The 15,616-nt window shown below is 38.2% G+C and overlaps 1 protein-coding gene across 2 annotated transcripts in view; it reads left to right on the forward strand.

Annotated features, from left to right (window-relative positions):
- Positions 1 to 15,616, forward strand: part of LOC131070788 (transcription factor bHLH140) — a 49,452-nt gene that overhangs the window by 6,188 nt on the left and 27,648 nt on the right. The window lies entirely within an intron of this gene.

Raw genomic sequence — 15,616 nt, forward strand, 5'->3', positions numbered from 1 at the left:
TTGACTACGCAAGGCAAGTTTCCAATCAACAAATCGCTAGTAGTATGGATATACAAATTTCACCATTGATCATACAAATTTCTTCCATTCATCTAATAACATGAAATTAAATTTGAGAAGTATAGAGACCATGCAAATTGTAGAATCAACACATAGAATTCACCATTCCTTCAATGAAGTTTACATGTCTTTTGCAACAATCTCTTGGCAACAATCTTTGCCTTCTCTTTCTACTCTACTCTAAAAAGCTATCTACTGATAAGCTACTAATTATTGACTCTCTCTCTTTTGCTAACTCTTAACTATTCTCTGACTATTAACCTTTACAAATGAAGAGCTAGGGCTTTATATAGAGAGCCCTTTACAAATCGATGGCTTTGATTGACTTAGAATCAATGGCTAGGATTACAAGATAGAAACCCTAATTAGGGTTTGCTATAACAAACTTCCTTAGCCAATGAGAAAATTACATTCAATGAGTGTGGACCAATAGGAAGTAGGGGTAGGTACACTGAAGTTTGTGCCGTCCCTGATAAATTAGGTACATTGAATCTGGACATGCTGAGGTGGAGCAATCCGACTGGAGGAAAAGTGACTGGGATGCCACCTTGTCTGACGTTTATATCTTGGTTGATCCTCCTTTGTCCTTGATGCGAAGAATGATGTACCTCCTTGACTTCATGTGCTTGATGAGGCTTCCTCACTATTAAGTGTTCTTTCTCTGGTAGCATACCTCGCCTTGAAGTGTTGGTAAGGTCCTTCTTCTGTGTCATCATGTGGTTCCTTTATGTGGTGAAATGAAGGTTTTGAGGCTAGATTGCAACTCCTCGAACACTTGAAGTCTTCCAACACTTCAAAGCACCTTGAGTCCTCCTTTATGCATCTAGAATGTCCTTGATAGTGATGGGCTTGGAATAGGTTGTCCTTGTCCTGGCCTGATTTTCTTCCACCTGCAAAACAAACCAAAAGATGATTAAGTACACATGATATATTTATCTCACATAGCATTTTCTACCTTAAATCATCAACAAAAAGGCATTAGAATGAAATTCTCTCAAGATCCTCCCCAGGGACAGGCCCTATAAGAATTTCGCTTTCGACCCTTTGGAAGGGTCAGGAGCGAAATTTGTCATTTTAGCTCAAATTTCATCATCTCCTTGCCTTGAACTTCTCTTGACCTTTGAATCGCTTTTTCTTGAAGACATCATTGATTTGACCTCCAAAAAGACCAAAAAAGAGGATTTTGCTTTGGACCTTGGCCAAGGACAGGACCTGCCAAAGGGTCCAGAGCGAAATTTGCATTTTAGGACAAAATCTTCACATTTTGTGACCACAAATTGCTCAAATGCATGTCTAAGGATGCCTTTAATCTCAATCAACACTAGGTTTGATGCAAAATTGGAGCAAAATAGAGGTTTTAAGAATTTCGCTCTGGACCCTTTGGAAGGAGCGAAATTCACATTCTAGGACAAATTCTATCATTTCTCTACTCCAAAATGCCTTCCAAGGCAAGCATACACTATTCTTCTCTCCACCAAGGCCTGAGAATCCATCTCTTAATCTCAATCATGGGCAAATTAGGTGATTTTGGGAATTTTGCTCTGGACCCTTTGGAAGGGGCAGGAGCGAAATTCATGATTTAGGACAAAATCCTTCACTCCTTCACTCCTTCACTTCTAATCACTTTCTAAGGCAAAAACATGTCAAACCACTTCCAAATATGTCCAAGGAGCTAAAGTATTGGCCTAAACAAGGGAGAAATGAGGTTTATGAAGAATTTCGCTCTGGACCCTTTGGAAGGGTCAGGAGCGAAATTCATAAATTAGGTTGATTTCACACTCCATTGCCTCAATTTACCTTAAAACTTGGTCAAATTCACCTCTCCTTATCACCATCAAGTCTATTTGCCACTTACTTAGCTCAAAACAAGGTCTTTCCAATGTCCTAGGCAAAATAGAGGGTCAAATGAGGATTTCGCTCTGGACCCTTTGGAAGGGTCAGGAGCGAAATTCTCATTCTAGGTTGATTTTCACCATTTCATTGCCTCAAACCTCCTTTCAAAGGCAAATATGCATCAAAGTCCTTCAAACCATGCCTTAGGAGTTACAAATTTGGTCATGTTAAAAAGCAAAATAGAGGAAAAGTGGATTTCGCTGTGGACCCTTTGGAAGGGTCAGGAGCGAAATTCTCATTTTGAGCTGATTTCCCATTTCCCTTGTCTTCTTGGCTTGGATATAACTTGTTAGGCCTCCTTTGATCTTTATCAAGCTCAACTTGGCATTCATTTGGAGACTTTGTGAAGAAAATAGGGTTTTATATGAATTTCGCTCTGGACCCTTTGGAAGGATCAAGAGCGAAATTTGCATTTTGGGTTGATTTCTGACTTTTTCATCACCTCAAACCTTCTTTTCAAAGGCTAGAACACCTCAAGGTCATTCCAACCATGCCTTAGAAGTCCAAAACTTGGCCATGACAAGGAAGAAAATGAAGGTTATGTGAATTTCGCTCTGGACCCTTTGGAAGGGTCAGGAGCGAAATTCTCATTCTAGACTCAATTCACCTTGGATTCGACTTGACTTTGCCTTAAACTCAACCCTTTGATGCATTTCCTTTCATAACTTTGCAAATTCGCTCAACCACTCACTAACTTAGGTCAATTTTTAGGTCCCTTGGTGAAATTTCGCTCTGGACCCTTTGGAAGGGTCAGGAGCAAAATTTGAGTTTTGCTCAAATTTCTTGACCATTTCATCAAATCATCATATCTAGACTTGTCCAAGGCGTCTCCAAAGGATGGATAGGTCAACTACTCATCAATCAACGCCCAAGACTTCATCACTCACCATTTTGACCTAACTCAAAACCTTCAAAAATGATATTCACTCACCAAGCCTCATTGACCTCTTCAAAAACAAGACACAATTAGCAACTAGAGCAAAACTTCGCCCTAAGGAAGACTTTCAAAGATGACCCTAACCCTGAGCATCCACTAAATCACCCTAGCTAAAACAAAGCCTGCTATCTTAGTGATCCCTTTGGCAACACTCAAAATGCAAAGGCTAAAAGACAGGACCCTAAAAGACCTAGAAAACAAACCCTAGAAAGCAAAAAGTAGGGGTCCCCATTTGCAATGGGGTGATGTGTGAATACGTCACAACAAAACTTAAATGCAATGTGCTTTTCTAAAGTGAATTTATATCTTTTTGGTCTAATTTTGTTATTCTCAGATTCTAGCCCAATCAAGGAGTCTCTCTTGATTGATGATAGACAATACACAAATAGCTATCTAGGGTGAAATGGTAATACAAATAGAGATCTTATATTGATCATTTTCATAATTATTAAGCATAAAGTAATTATAGACACATGTGGAGTAGTCATGCTGAAAACACATCAGGTATGAACCAAACATGGAGCATACACATAAAACCACGAAGCATACACATGGATATATGCAAACATGGAGCATACACACATATACACGTATGGTTAGATTCCTTCTCATTGACTAGAATGCATCCATTGATTTATTTTTACCTTGCAGGCTGGTAGGATCAATGCTCTGATACCACTTGTAATGTTCCCAAATTGAGATTAACTTGTTTGTGCCAAATACTAACTATTCCGACATAGCTAACTATCCTATAACCAATCATAGTTTGGTTCGGTAGGAAAACCTTGAAAGGGTGCTAGTAAACTGCCCAGCCCAACTAAGCCCGAGAACATGGAACATCCAACCATGACAACTCACCTCTTATCCCACAAGCGGTAGGAACGTCCACGTATGACCAGTTCCATCCCTTGGGGTGGTCTCCTTAGTTCGGGAGAGCTGGTAAACTGCGTCTCCCTGTCTTATTTCCTCCAACTTTAAATCTGGTCTGCTATAAATTATCTTCTAGAACTGTTCATATCTCTTCTCAGGATCTGCTTATAAACCTTCACAAGATCTGCTCATATATCTTCTTAAGATCTGCTTATACACTTACTTTAAATCTGCTCATAAAATCTGATTTCAATAATTTCTGATCTGCTTATAAGTCTGCTAATGAATGGAAAGATATTCCTTAAGAGGTTCTTTATCTGCTCCTCATCCTGCTTTTAGACTGCTCTAAATGGAAGAGATGTGCTGTTGAAAATCCACGATAAATGACCTCCAAAGTCCTTCCTTTCATACCCCAGACATGCCAAAAGTTGTGAGCCTTTTGAAACAGGTCGCCCAGCTTGAAGATATATATTTTTTATTAATTAAAAACCCTTGCCCAAACCTGGGTGCTCCATAATGGGGGTCAGCCCTAGCAAAACAACATAAACTCGGTCGGCCCTTTTTATAGTCACAAGCAATTTATTTTATTATATAATTTTTACTAGCAATTCACTGTTATTAATATAGGTCAGCCTTAACTTATTTCTGCCCTAGTTGGCCCTTTACCATGCCATGCTTTGCCCAGGTCTAGGTATTTAATCATGTTGCAATTTGTTTGTTAATTGCCGTGTCTAGGGTTTCAGACGAGGGCATGATAACAATGCTTATGTATTGTTGCAATTAATAAAATAGAGGAATCCTCTTTCCCATCGATGTAGCCATTTTGGGTGAACCACCTAAATTTTGTGTTTTACTTTTGAATCTTTCTTTATTTTTTGCTGGTGTTATATTTTCTTTTATCTGCCCTATTTTCTAACTGGGAAAACCGTTTGCAAACAAGGAGAAATGGAGGAGACAGACAAATGGAGAATCGAAAACTTCTTAGGATAGAATTTTGGGATGTGGAAGTTGCAGCTTGAAGCTCTTTTAATCCAAAAGGACCTTTTGATTATGTTGGAAGGAAAATTGAAAAAGTCAACTGTAATGTTGGATGAATATTGGGACAAACTGGATTGGAAGGTCGTGGCCATAATCATTCTCTCACTATCCAACAATGTCCTGTTATATGTATGAGATGGCCTCTCCTTTGAACAAAGTATTTCTGATGAAGAAATAGTGCAATTTAAAAATGTAGTGCCATCACAAATAATTTGGACGAGTCCAACACCTTGATCAGTCAATATTTAATTGGATGATGAGATCAAGGCTATCTTGTTGTTGTGTTCGTTACTTGATAGCTAGGAGGGAGTTGCCATGCTTATGTCTGTTAGTAACTTAGTATTGGTAAGAAGGGAAGTGTGCTAAAAATTTATGATCTTGTTGGGATACTTCTTACTGATGACATAAGGTAAAACCAAGGTTCCTCTTCAGGAGACAATTTGGTAATTGGATGATAAGGGAGAACACTGTAGTGAGGGAAGGATAATCATAGGAGAAGATCAAAATCCAGCAAAAATTAAAATTTAGAGGTAGAAAAATTAATAGTTGGTATTGTGGTAAGGAAGGCCGCACGAAGAGAAATTGTTGGTCATTTAAAAAGGCTAAAAACTAGTCAAAATAAATTGAGGCAATACAACTTATGAAGAAGATGTAGGTGCTCTTGTTTTGTCTATAGGATAAGCCATTGATGTTTTGGTGCTTGGCTTAGGAGCATCATTTCATGCAACATCATTCAAAGAATATTTCAAGATTATCAAGCCGATAATTTTGGTAAATTTTACCTTGGCCATCATGAGCCTTTTAGTATCATTGGCAAGGGAGATGTTTTATTAGATTGAAAAATGGCAACTTGTTGCTAAAGAATGTTAGACATGTTCCTCAACTCAAAAGAAATCTGATTTCAGCTAGGCAATTGGATTCTCAAGGATGTAGAATTATGTTTGAGTCTAGTATGTGGAAGGTGACAAAAGGAAGATTGGGATTACTAAAAGAAGCAAATCTGGTACATTGTATGTGCTAGAGGGTTAGACAAGTGGGATCCACAATGGCAGTTGCTAATAGCAGATTAGAACTTTGGCATCAAAGGCTTGATCACATAAGCAAGAAAGGTCTTCAGATCTTGCAAAAAAAGAATTAGCTTCTAATTTTGAAATCGGTAGATTTGGAGTTATGCAAACATTGCATATATGGAAAACAAAAGAGGACAAAATTCTCCACCAAGGAACATGAGTAAAGTCACGATTGTTGGAATTAGTGCATTTAAATGTCTTTGGGCTTTTAGATGTAGCAGTTATTGGTGGGTCAGATTATTTTGTTACTTTTTTAGACAATTGTGATAGGAAGGTTTGGGTTTATGTGGTGAAAAAGAAGTTTGAAGTGTTTTGTATGTTTAAAACTTTCAAGGCACTTGTAGAAAACCAAATCGACAATAAAATTAAGTGTCTAAAATTGACAACGGTGCTGAGTATTGTTCAAAAGAATTTGATGAATATTGTGCAGAAAATGGCATTCAGAGAATCAAGATTGTTCCCCTTACAATATTCTCTCAAATGTTGGATTAGGAAAATAGTTTTGTGCTGAGGCTGTAAATACAACAGTGTATGTGATTAATAAAGGACCATTCTCTTGTTTAGATTTTGGAGTTCCAAAAGAGAAGAGGCTGGGTAAGAAGATTTCTTATGGTCATCTGCTAGTGTTTGTGTGTGAAGCTTTTATTCTAAGTTACCGATTCAGGTATGGGTACAGATTCGCAGGTACAGCAATTTTTTGTTTCATTTGGTATGGGTATGGGTAGGCCATGTATATATATAAGTTAATTTTATAAATAAGTTATAAATCCATAAAAAATAAAATAATATTAATAAATTCAAAAACATTATAATTAAAATATGTTTAAATTTTTAATTTAAATATTATTTATGTATAAATAATAAATATACTATAATATATTAAAAATATTATAGTAAAAATATGTTTAAAATTTTAATTTAAATATTATTCATTTATAAATAATAATGTGGCAACTTTAGGATCTAATTTTAAAATCTATGTTTAGAATCTAATTTTAATATATTATAACTCTTTATAGTAAAAATATGTTTAAAATTTTAGTTTAAATATTATTCATTTATAAATAATAATGTGGCAACTTTAGGATCTAATTTTAAAATCTATGTTTAGAATCTAATTTTAATATATTATAACTCTTTATCGGTGTTTCGAATCTAATCTTATATATTTAAACATATCTAAAATCTAATGCCTGAGCTTCTATGATATAAACAAATCTAAACATCGATCGATGGCAACCCATTCATTCTACAATCCCATTAATATCTTCTTGCGGAAATACGTTGCTGAAATCCGGCGGTGAAATTTTGTCGGCGAATGAAGTCTCTGCTGTTTGTTTTGAGCTGTTGCAGACGTGGCACCCTGGCCGGACCTAGTACGAACCCGGGGATGAACCCAAGTCGTATCCTAATCCGTATCGGACCCAACTCCGATTCTGCCCGTAAGGGCCTGAACTCGATATCTTAGTTTTTATTCATATCCCACAAGGTTAAAGAACAAAGCTTGATGTGAAGTCTAAAAGGTGCATCTTCGTTGGATATGGATCCAATTACCAAGCAAGTCACACAAAGTAGAGGTGTGATCTTCAATGAAAAGATCATGGCAAATTTATAAGAACAAGGCATATTAGCCAAGGAGTATGTTCCATTAGAAGACATCACAAATGAGAGTGATACGTTCAAACAAAAGGAGATTGTAAATCGTCCACAAGTACAACCACAATTTTAGTCCCCAAACTTCCATGATAATGAAGAGCAAGATCATTCCATTGGGACTCATAATGATTCCTTAGGTTTGAAAAGGTCCACTAGGGAGTGTAGGCCTCCAACAAAATACAAGTGTGAAGATAAAGACAACAAACAAGGGATGGAGGCTATAAGAGATGAGATGGGATCTTTGATGGCAAATCACACATGGGATTTAGTGTCTTTTCCACCTAATAGGAAAGCATTGAAAAATAGATGGGTATATAGGTTGAAGGAAGAAGAAGGTGGGAAGAAGAGATATAGGGTCTGATTGGTGGTCAAAGGTTATGATCAACAAAAGGGCATTGATTTCACAAAAAAATTTCACTAGTTGTGAGGGTTTAGTAGTTGTTTATGATCTTGAATTGGAGCAGCTTGATGTCAAGACAACCTTTCTACATGGTAACTTGGAGGACTAGTTGTACATGAAACAACTAGAAGGCCTTGAGGGAAAAGATAAAAAGGATTTTGTTTGTAGAATGAATCGAAGTTTTTATGGGTTGAAACAAGGTCCAAGGCAATGGTATTTAAAATTTGGTTCATTTATGGTTGAGCAAAATTTTTCTAGATGTGAATCTGATCATGGTGTGTATTATAAGACTTTGGAGAATGTTGAATCTGTATTGTTGTTGTATTTTGATGATATGCTAGTGATAGGATCTAGCATGGCTGTAGTTAGCCAACTAAAACAATAATTGGCTAAGAAATTTAAATGAAGGATTTGGGTGTTGCAAAGAAAATCCTTGGAAGGAAAATTATTAGCGATAGGAAGAAGGAAATAAAATTGTCACAGTAGAAATATATTGAAAAGGTATTGAATAGGTTTAGTATGAAGAATGCTAAGGCAGTGAGCACGCCTGTGGCTGATCACTTCAAATTATGTTTTGAGATGTGTCCTAAGAGACAAGAAGAAAAAGGATACATGGAAAGAGTGCCTTACTACTTTTCTGTTGGGAGCCTTATGTAAGCAATGGTCTGCACAAGACCTAAAATTGCTCATGGAGTGGGAGTGGTTAGCAGGCATATGATTATTCTAGGAAAAATGCATTGGCAAGTTGTAAAATGAATTTAGAGATATCGAAAGGGCAGTCAAATCATGTATTGAGGTTTAGAGGATAAGATGCACAACTTAAGGATATGTTGACTTAGACATGGCTAGTGACTTGGATAAAGGACAATCTACCACAGGGTATGTGTTCACATTTGTAGGGGCAACAATCAGCTGGATTTCTAGGTTGTAGAAGGTGGTGGTGTTGATGGTGTTTTTATGCACGATTGAACACAAAATAAATTATTGAATACTCTATCCTATCTTGATCAAAGACTTCTCAAATGCTAAACTACGTGATCACTTGAGATGACTCCAAGGTTTATAATGTCAGGACTTGACGTGTTGGATAGCTCCAATGGCGTGATGTGCTTTCTGTACCTCCAAAGGGACTTACGTAATTGTTCTCTTCAAGCTCAAGGAATGTTGTTCTTTGAATGATGTTGCAATATCGCTCTTTCCTACTACTAATGATCTTTGATAAAAAAGTGAAAAAGAGATAAGGTTTAGGAATGCTACGCTAATGTTAGGAATACAAGACAATGGACAACTTCAAGTGAGCTCAACTAAGCTTTGCTTTGACATGCCATGAACATCTCCACAAGGCTAGTGCAATCTTCTAGGGATAGCTTTATGGTTTTCAAATCACTACCACAAACATAGATACCTTCAAGGCGAAGCATACCAATGATGGAATGGTAATTGAAGTTAAGTTCGGCTAAAAATAGACTACGCGGGATACTTCACCATCAATGGAGTACTAGTTGTATGAACAATGAGAGCTTCACTATCAATCATGCACATTACTTAAAGCAAATTCTATTTTATCTTTTTTTTTGTCTTTTCAAATATTAAGTTCTCTCATAAAAGGATGAAGAAACAAGCAAATGCTCCAAAACACAATAAGTCACCAACACTTCAATGGTTTTATTAATTCGGGTAGCATCGAGCAACAAATCTTCAAAACTCTTCCAATCGATCCTTTACAAATGAAATGATTGGGGCTTACATAGTGCTCCGAAATACAATGAATGGCCAAGATTGAATTAGAATCAAGGGCCAAGATCTTGCCACCTAAACCCTAATTAGAGTTTGTTACATCAAAACCTAATCATATTGCAAATGATTAAATATCAGCCAATGGGAGTGTGACATCCATTGGGCACAAACAACGAGGAAAAATCCTCCAATAAGAAAGATGATGCCACATAGGATCATAACAAACAAACTTCTAAAGAAGTTTGTTGCCCTTATCCTTTTCTCTTGTTGCAAATTCAATGAATCTGGACGTTATGAATTCAATTTCTGTTATTTGGGCAGTAGGTACGGTTTTCAATTGTTCTTCCAAGAAGCTCGCTTCATCTAAGGCAGAGGCAAAGGTTTTCTCCCATCTGGGCCAAAAATCTTTAGTCTTGCTAGCAAGTACCATGAATGAGTGTATGTCTTCTAGCTGCTTCTTTGAAGGTGATTCATTCCGAAGAATATGATCTTCACTCTCTCGATCAGCTGATTGGCATCTATGTGGATTCCTTCATTCATCTCCTTCTCAAGTATGATCTCAACTACCTCTACAATCTTATCATGTATCAAGTTTATTGCCTTGTCGACTTGAGTGTAACCATTGCTGATATCCTCGAAGATGACCTTCCTCATTCGGAGCAAGTTACACCATTGTTGGAAATTAGGCGATTGTCCATCTTTCAACACTCCTTCATTCACCAAAGTTTTCTTAGGTAGATTCTTCATTGCTTGCAATCTCGACATGGTATAATCTCTGGTGAAAATGAAAGTATCATAGGCTGCCATGAGGATTTGAGTTCTTTCAAGAATACTTATGGTTTTATCAAATATCCTCACTAATTCCTTCACAAATGCATTTGCCTTCTTAAAAGACTTGTTTATCCAATACTCCATTAGGCGGGCTGAAGTTCTCATCTTTTCTAAATTGTCAACTGAGTCTGGAGGAAGCAACAGTGGTGGCATAGCTAAAGGATCATGTTGCCTTAGCGGTTCCTTGAACTGCTGCAAGTAGCTTCTCAACGTACTCACTTCTCTTTCCAATTTCTTATTCTTTTCTACTTCTAGCCTCATCATATCATGGACTGTCTTCATTGTATCATTCAAGTCTTCCATTGCCTGGTCAATGGTGGGAGGACCTAAATCAGTAGTCTCCAAATCATACTCTTTTGCTGTGATCTTGCCTTTAGGCTTATCTACCCTTGGAGTGGCAATTTGTATCACTTGATATCCTATACTGTCTTTTGTCATCTTTGACATCTTAGTTGCTTTCTTCTTCTCATCTGTCTCTTGAGTTCTATTTAGGGAGTTGCTCAAATCATCAATAGGATCTTCCTCTACCACTATCACTTCTTTCGCCAATCTCTCCCTAGGCCATGCTGGGATTCCTTGATTTGTGGATATTCTCAGGGTGGAGAGGTTACTTCTTCATCTTCATTCTCAATATCCACATACACATCTTTACCTTCTTTGCTATTAGCTTGCTCATGTGGAACTGAATTATCTTGACCTTGTGGTTGCTTTCCTTTGTCTTTTCTTTCACCTCTATTATTTTGGACCGTAGATTCCATGGATTCATTCACCCCATGATCTATGCTTTCTCTAGGTGGTTGACTTTCCTTATTAGCTACTTGATTCATCTCTACATCATGTATGGAAGGAGTACTAGTAGAAGGGCGACCTGAATCTGACTTATGCTTGTGTGAAGGCCCTTCCTTGTGACTTTCTTTTCTCTTTGATCCTATAGAGTGAGCTGACTGGGTGGCACTTCCACTGATGCTTGTGCGTTGTGTATCTTCATCGAAGGATTCTGCTTCTCCCATCAATTCAAAATTTAGCTATGTATTCTGGCTCTCCAACTTTTGAATTTGGATATTTACCCATCGTCTTGTGTATGCTAAGACTGGCTTCATCAAATCTTTCAAATCGGTGATCTCCACATCAATCCAATCGACTTCCACCTTCATGTCTTTCTCTTGCTCATGTACTGGCTAAAGGCGTTTTCCACTATCTTGTGCTTGATCTGGAATGTCGAAAACTTTGCACATCTTGACGATGTCAATTGGTAGTCTTGAGCACATTGTTCTCCTTATTTCTAAATCATCTTGGGCATTCATCCAATACTCTTCTAACTATAGCTTGTGTTTGTGTCTCCTTCCATTAGCTCTTCTCATATTGTTGTAAGGATCAAATTTCTCTCTAGAGAAGTATGGAATAAGGAAGTGGGACCTCAACTCTTCTGATTTCTTTTTTGTCTGTAGGGATGGACACACTTCCAATGGCTGTCCGACTAAGATGGGGAAAGTAATTCTTGTCTCGTGTCTATTCTTTTGCACTTTATCATATGTAGTCAACTGTCTCACCAACTCAAGCAATACTATCTTGTCGGTAGGATAACACGATAGCATGTAGGGCGGACAAGAGCATCCTTGAATTCTTTTGTAGGTGAACCTTGGGAAATTGGATATACCAAGCACCAAATTTCTTCACTAATTCTTTTGCTTGCGGGGATAGCCCTTGATGAATTCCGCCTTGGAGTGTTCTTGTTATATTCACCCTCCTGTAATGGGCCTTGCCAGGATAATGCAACTGTGTGTATGACTCACATGCTCTCAACTCTCCAGCTCCCATTCCAACTGAACCTCTATACGTCAATCCTGTGTACTCACGAGCTCTAGCAAGTGAATATACGATATATGAACTCATGTAAAATGTCTTTGTACGTGCAAGCCTCTTCAATTGTAAATCAAGGTTATTGCTTATGATTCTTCCCCAATTGATCTTCTCTTTTCCAAATGATACTACTTCCATGAAATAGTACATCCATTTCTCGAACTGGGATGCGTGAGAGATCCCCATGACTCAGTTGAGCAAAGTGATCAAATCACTAAACTCTTCCTTAAAATCAATCTTGTGAAGCTTGGTGGGTACCTTGGATATGTCAGGCCTACTCTTCAATAACCAATACTTGTTGATTATGCCAAGGCATTGTTGGCATTGGATTGTCATTGATGTCAACGTTGAACAAATTGAGTATTGAGTGTCACGGAAAGGCATTTGGCAGACAACTGTAGGGAGAACTGAACATGTCGTGTTAGTCTCAATCGGGTTGCTGAACACGTTTTATCACATCGACAGTTTGGTGGCGAGATTTGCTTTATCATAGCTATTTGGGTTTAAACCTTACCCCTTAAACCAAAAACCCTAGTGTTGGCGCTTATCTTCTTTGAGCCTTTTGTTATATTTCTGAGTTGACCTATTGCAGCCCGTTTCTGGTCACCTTAGTTATGACTTGAGCCTTTTTAATTCATCCCTTGATTGGCCCCACATGTTAGCTTGCCTGTCGCTCGTGTGTCTTAGTCTTTTCTTTTTGGCGTGCAAGTCTCTCGTGATCAGTGAGCATGATTCTCGCGTAGTTGCATGATTAGGAAAAACTACTTGTTCGGGCTAACTCTGCAACCGCACTCAAGGGCCTCATTGAGGATGATACTGTACATGTGAATCAATCAAGTGGCATGGTTGGATGATGGGCCTCGCATGTCCACCGTGTTTCCAGGTGAGTACGAGTGCTTGAGGTAGTGCGAGAAGGTTACTGCAGCCTCACAAGTTGGAAACTACCCTCGGCCAATACATTTGCGGTACTGTGGTAAAAGGAACACTGTTTGAGTAAGTGTGAGAAGGGTATGTCGACAAGACATTTTATTGGTCTCACCGAGTGTCTGAGTGATGACATGGCATATGAAGTGCATTCACATCGAAGAGACATTGGTCATCGAAGAGAGTCTTGTTGTGACCTAATCACACATCACCCCATTCCAAATGGGGACTCCCCTACTTTTTAGGTCCTCTTGGTCTTTTGGTTTTGGTTCTTTGGGTCCTTTCACAACAGTTCCTTTCGGTCTCCCTGTTTGCAAGTGTTTCTGGTGGAATTTGATCAAGTTTGCAAGTCGTTTGAGCGAATTTGGCTAAGTCTAGAACCTATTTTGCCTATTCTAGGGTTTTGCCCTTTAGACTTAGATTTGAGGTCTTTCCCTTAGGGTTTTGGAAAATCTGAACATTGCAATGAAATCAGGGCTCCTCAAGGAAGCTACCAGTGAAATTTGAGCGAATTCTGAGCACTTACTATTTTTAGTAAGCTTCATTGTTCTGGATTGGCCTAATTTTGCGAAAAACTATGTTACCTGGCTTCAAGGCACCTGTTTTGGAAACTGTCCTGGTTTCAGGGACTTGGGGATGGCCGGAAACGTTTACCAGTCGTCCCCGATCCCCGAAAATTTCTGGAAACCATCCTGGAAACTTGGGGACGGTCAACATTTTCCCCGGGGACCGTTGACTGTCCCTGGGACGATAGGGGACGCCCAAGCTGTCCCCTAGTCGTCCCGGGGATAGCTAACCGTTTTCGGCTCATACAACAATACATTTTTTTTTTTGAGTAGATATAAGATTCTTGTTGTTGCTGTTCACATTATGAGTACCTATGCATAAATCTGAGTATTTCTTCATCCATTTGCTGCATTGGGTTATGTTGTTATCTACACTGGGTATGTTGTTATCTGCTCAATATTAAGGTCAGATTTCTCTGCAATTATTTCCATGTATGTCGGAAGAGATTTTAATACTGTAATTATCATATATGGATGCCATGAATTATTGTTATCAATCAATGAACAACTACCATTATTAAAGTCTGCGTTTCATTTGTAACATGTGCACTCTGTTCTTATATTTGAATGTTCATAGCTTAGTCTTAATCATTCAATCTGAGTGATAACAGTTAACTTATTTTGCTGATGAATGAAAATCTTTTTGAGAACATTGAAATTAAACATCATCTGCAAATAATTAGAGTTAGAATCAAGACTCTAATTTATAAATGTTATTATGTTACTACTTCCTATTATTAAATTTCATTATTCACATATATATATATATATATATATATAGATAGCCGTCCCTTGTCGTCCCCTCTTCCGGGCAAAAAAAAAAAGTCCGGAAAACCCGTTTCCCTGTCCCCCTATCCCCCTGTCCCGGAAACTCGGGGTAACATAGGCGAAAAATCAAACTTAATATTTTTAGTATTTTTTATTCTTAGTAAGTTTCTATTTTTAGTGTCACCCTGTCCTGGTTTGCCTAGATATGATGTTTTGAAGTACTTACTATTTTTAGTAAGTCTATTTTTGGCAGGCTCACCTCAGGCAGTGGTCACGACACTGAAGGCAGAGCATTCCTGAAAATCCAAGTCTAAATCCGAAAAGTTGAAAAAGCAGACAATTGATTAGTGAAAATGGGTAAGTATGAAATTCCTTCCCGAAGTGGAAAAAGCATGAAAAATCTTCTTAGGCATGAGAATCCACTTCAAATCCAAAAATGGCATCCAAATCTGGAAAAATTATTAATATGGACAAGTTAGGGAAGATTTCCAAGATTGATGTCAAAATTCCTCCATCATGGCAAAAACACACCCAAATCAGGAAAGGGGCGCCAAATAGAGGTCATGGAGGAATTCATCGAAAACTAAAAAATCCTCCATCACAAGGAAATAGTGCTCTAGCAAAGGACATGGGCGCTAAAACATGGTTGTGGGGGAATTTTCCTCCAAGGCAAATATTCCTGCACATGGTCAAGATAGTGCCCAAGTAAAGGAGAGCGCTAGATTGGGGTTATGGAGGAAAATTCCCTCGAGGCTAAAATTCCTACATAAGGTAGATCTAGCGCCCAGGCAGAGGTAGAGGGCGCCAAACAAGGGGTATGGAGGAATTTTTCTCCAAGTACATAAAATCTCCACATGTTGAAATTTCCGCCCAAGCATGAATGTGGGTGCCAAACAGAGGTAAGGGAGGGTTTTCCTTCCAAGCTAGCATTCTCACACACCATGAAAATCCCGCCCAAGTATGGATTAGGGCACCCGATGAGGGTAGAGAAGGAAAATTTTCTAAA

Source organism: Cryptomeria japonica, chromosome 3 (assembly GCF_030272615.1).
Source record: "Cryptomeria japonica chromosome 3, Sugi_1.0, whole genome shotgun sequence".
Lineage (NCBI taxonomy): Eukaryota > Viridiplantae > Streptophyta > Pinopsida > Cupressales > Cupressaceae > Cryptomeria > Cryptomeria japonica.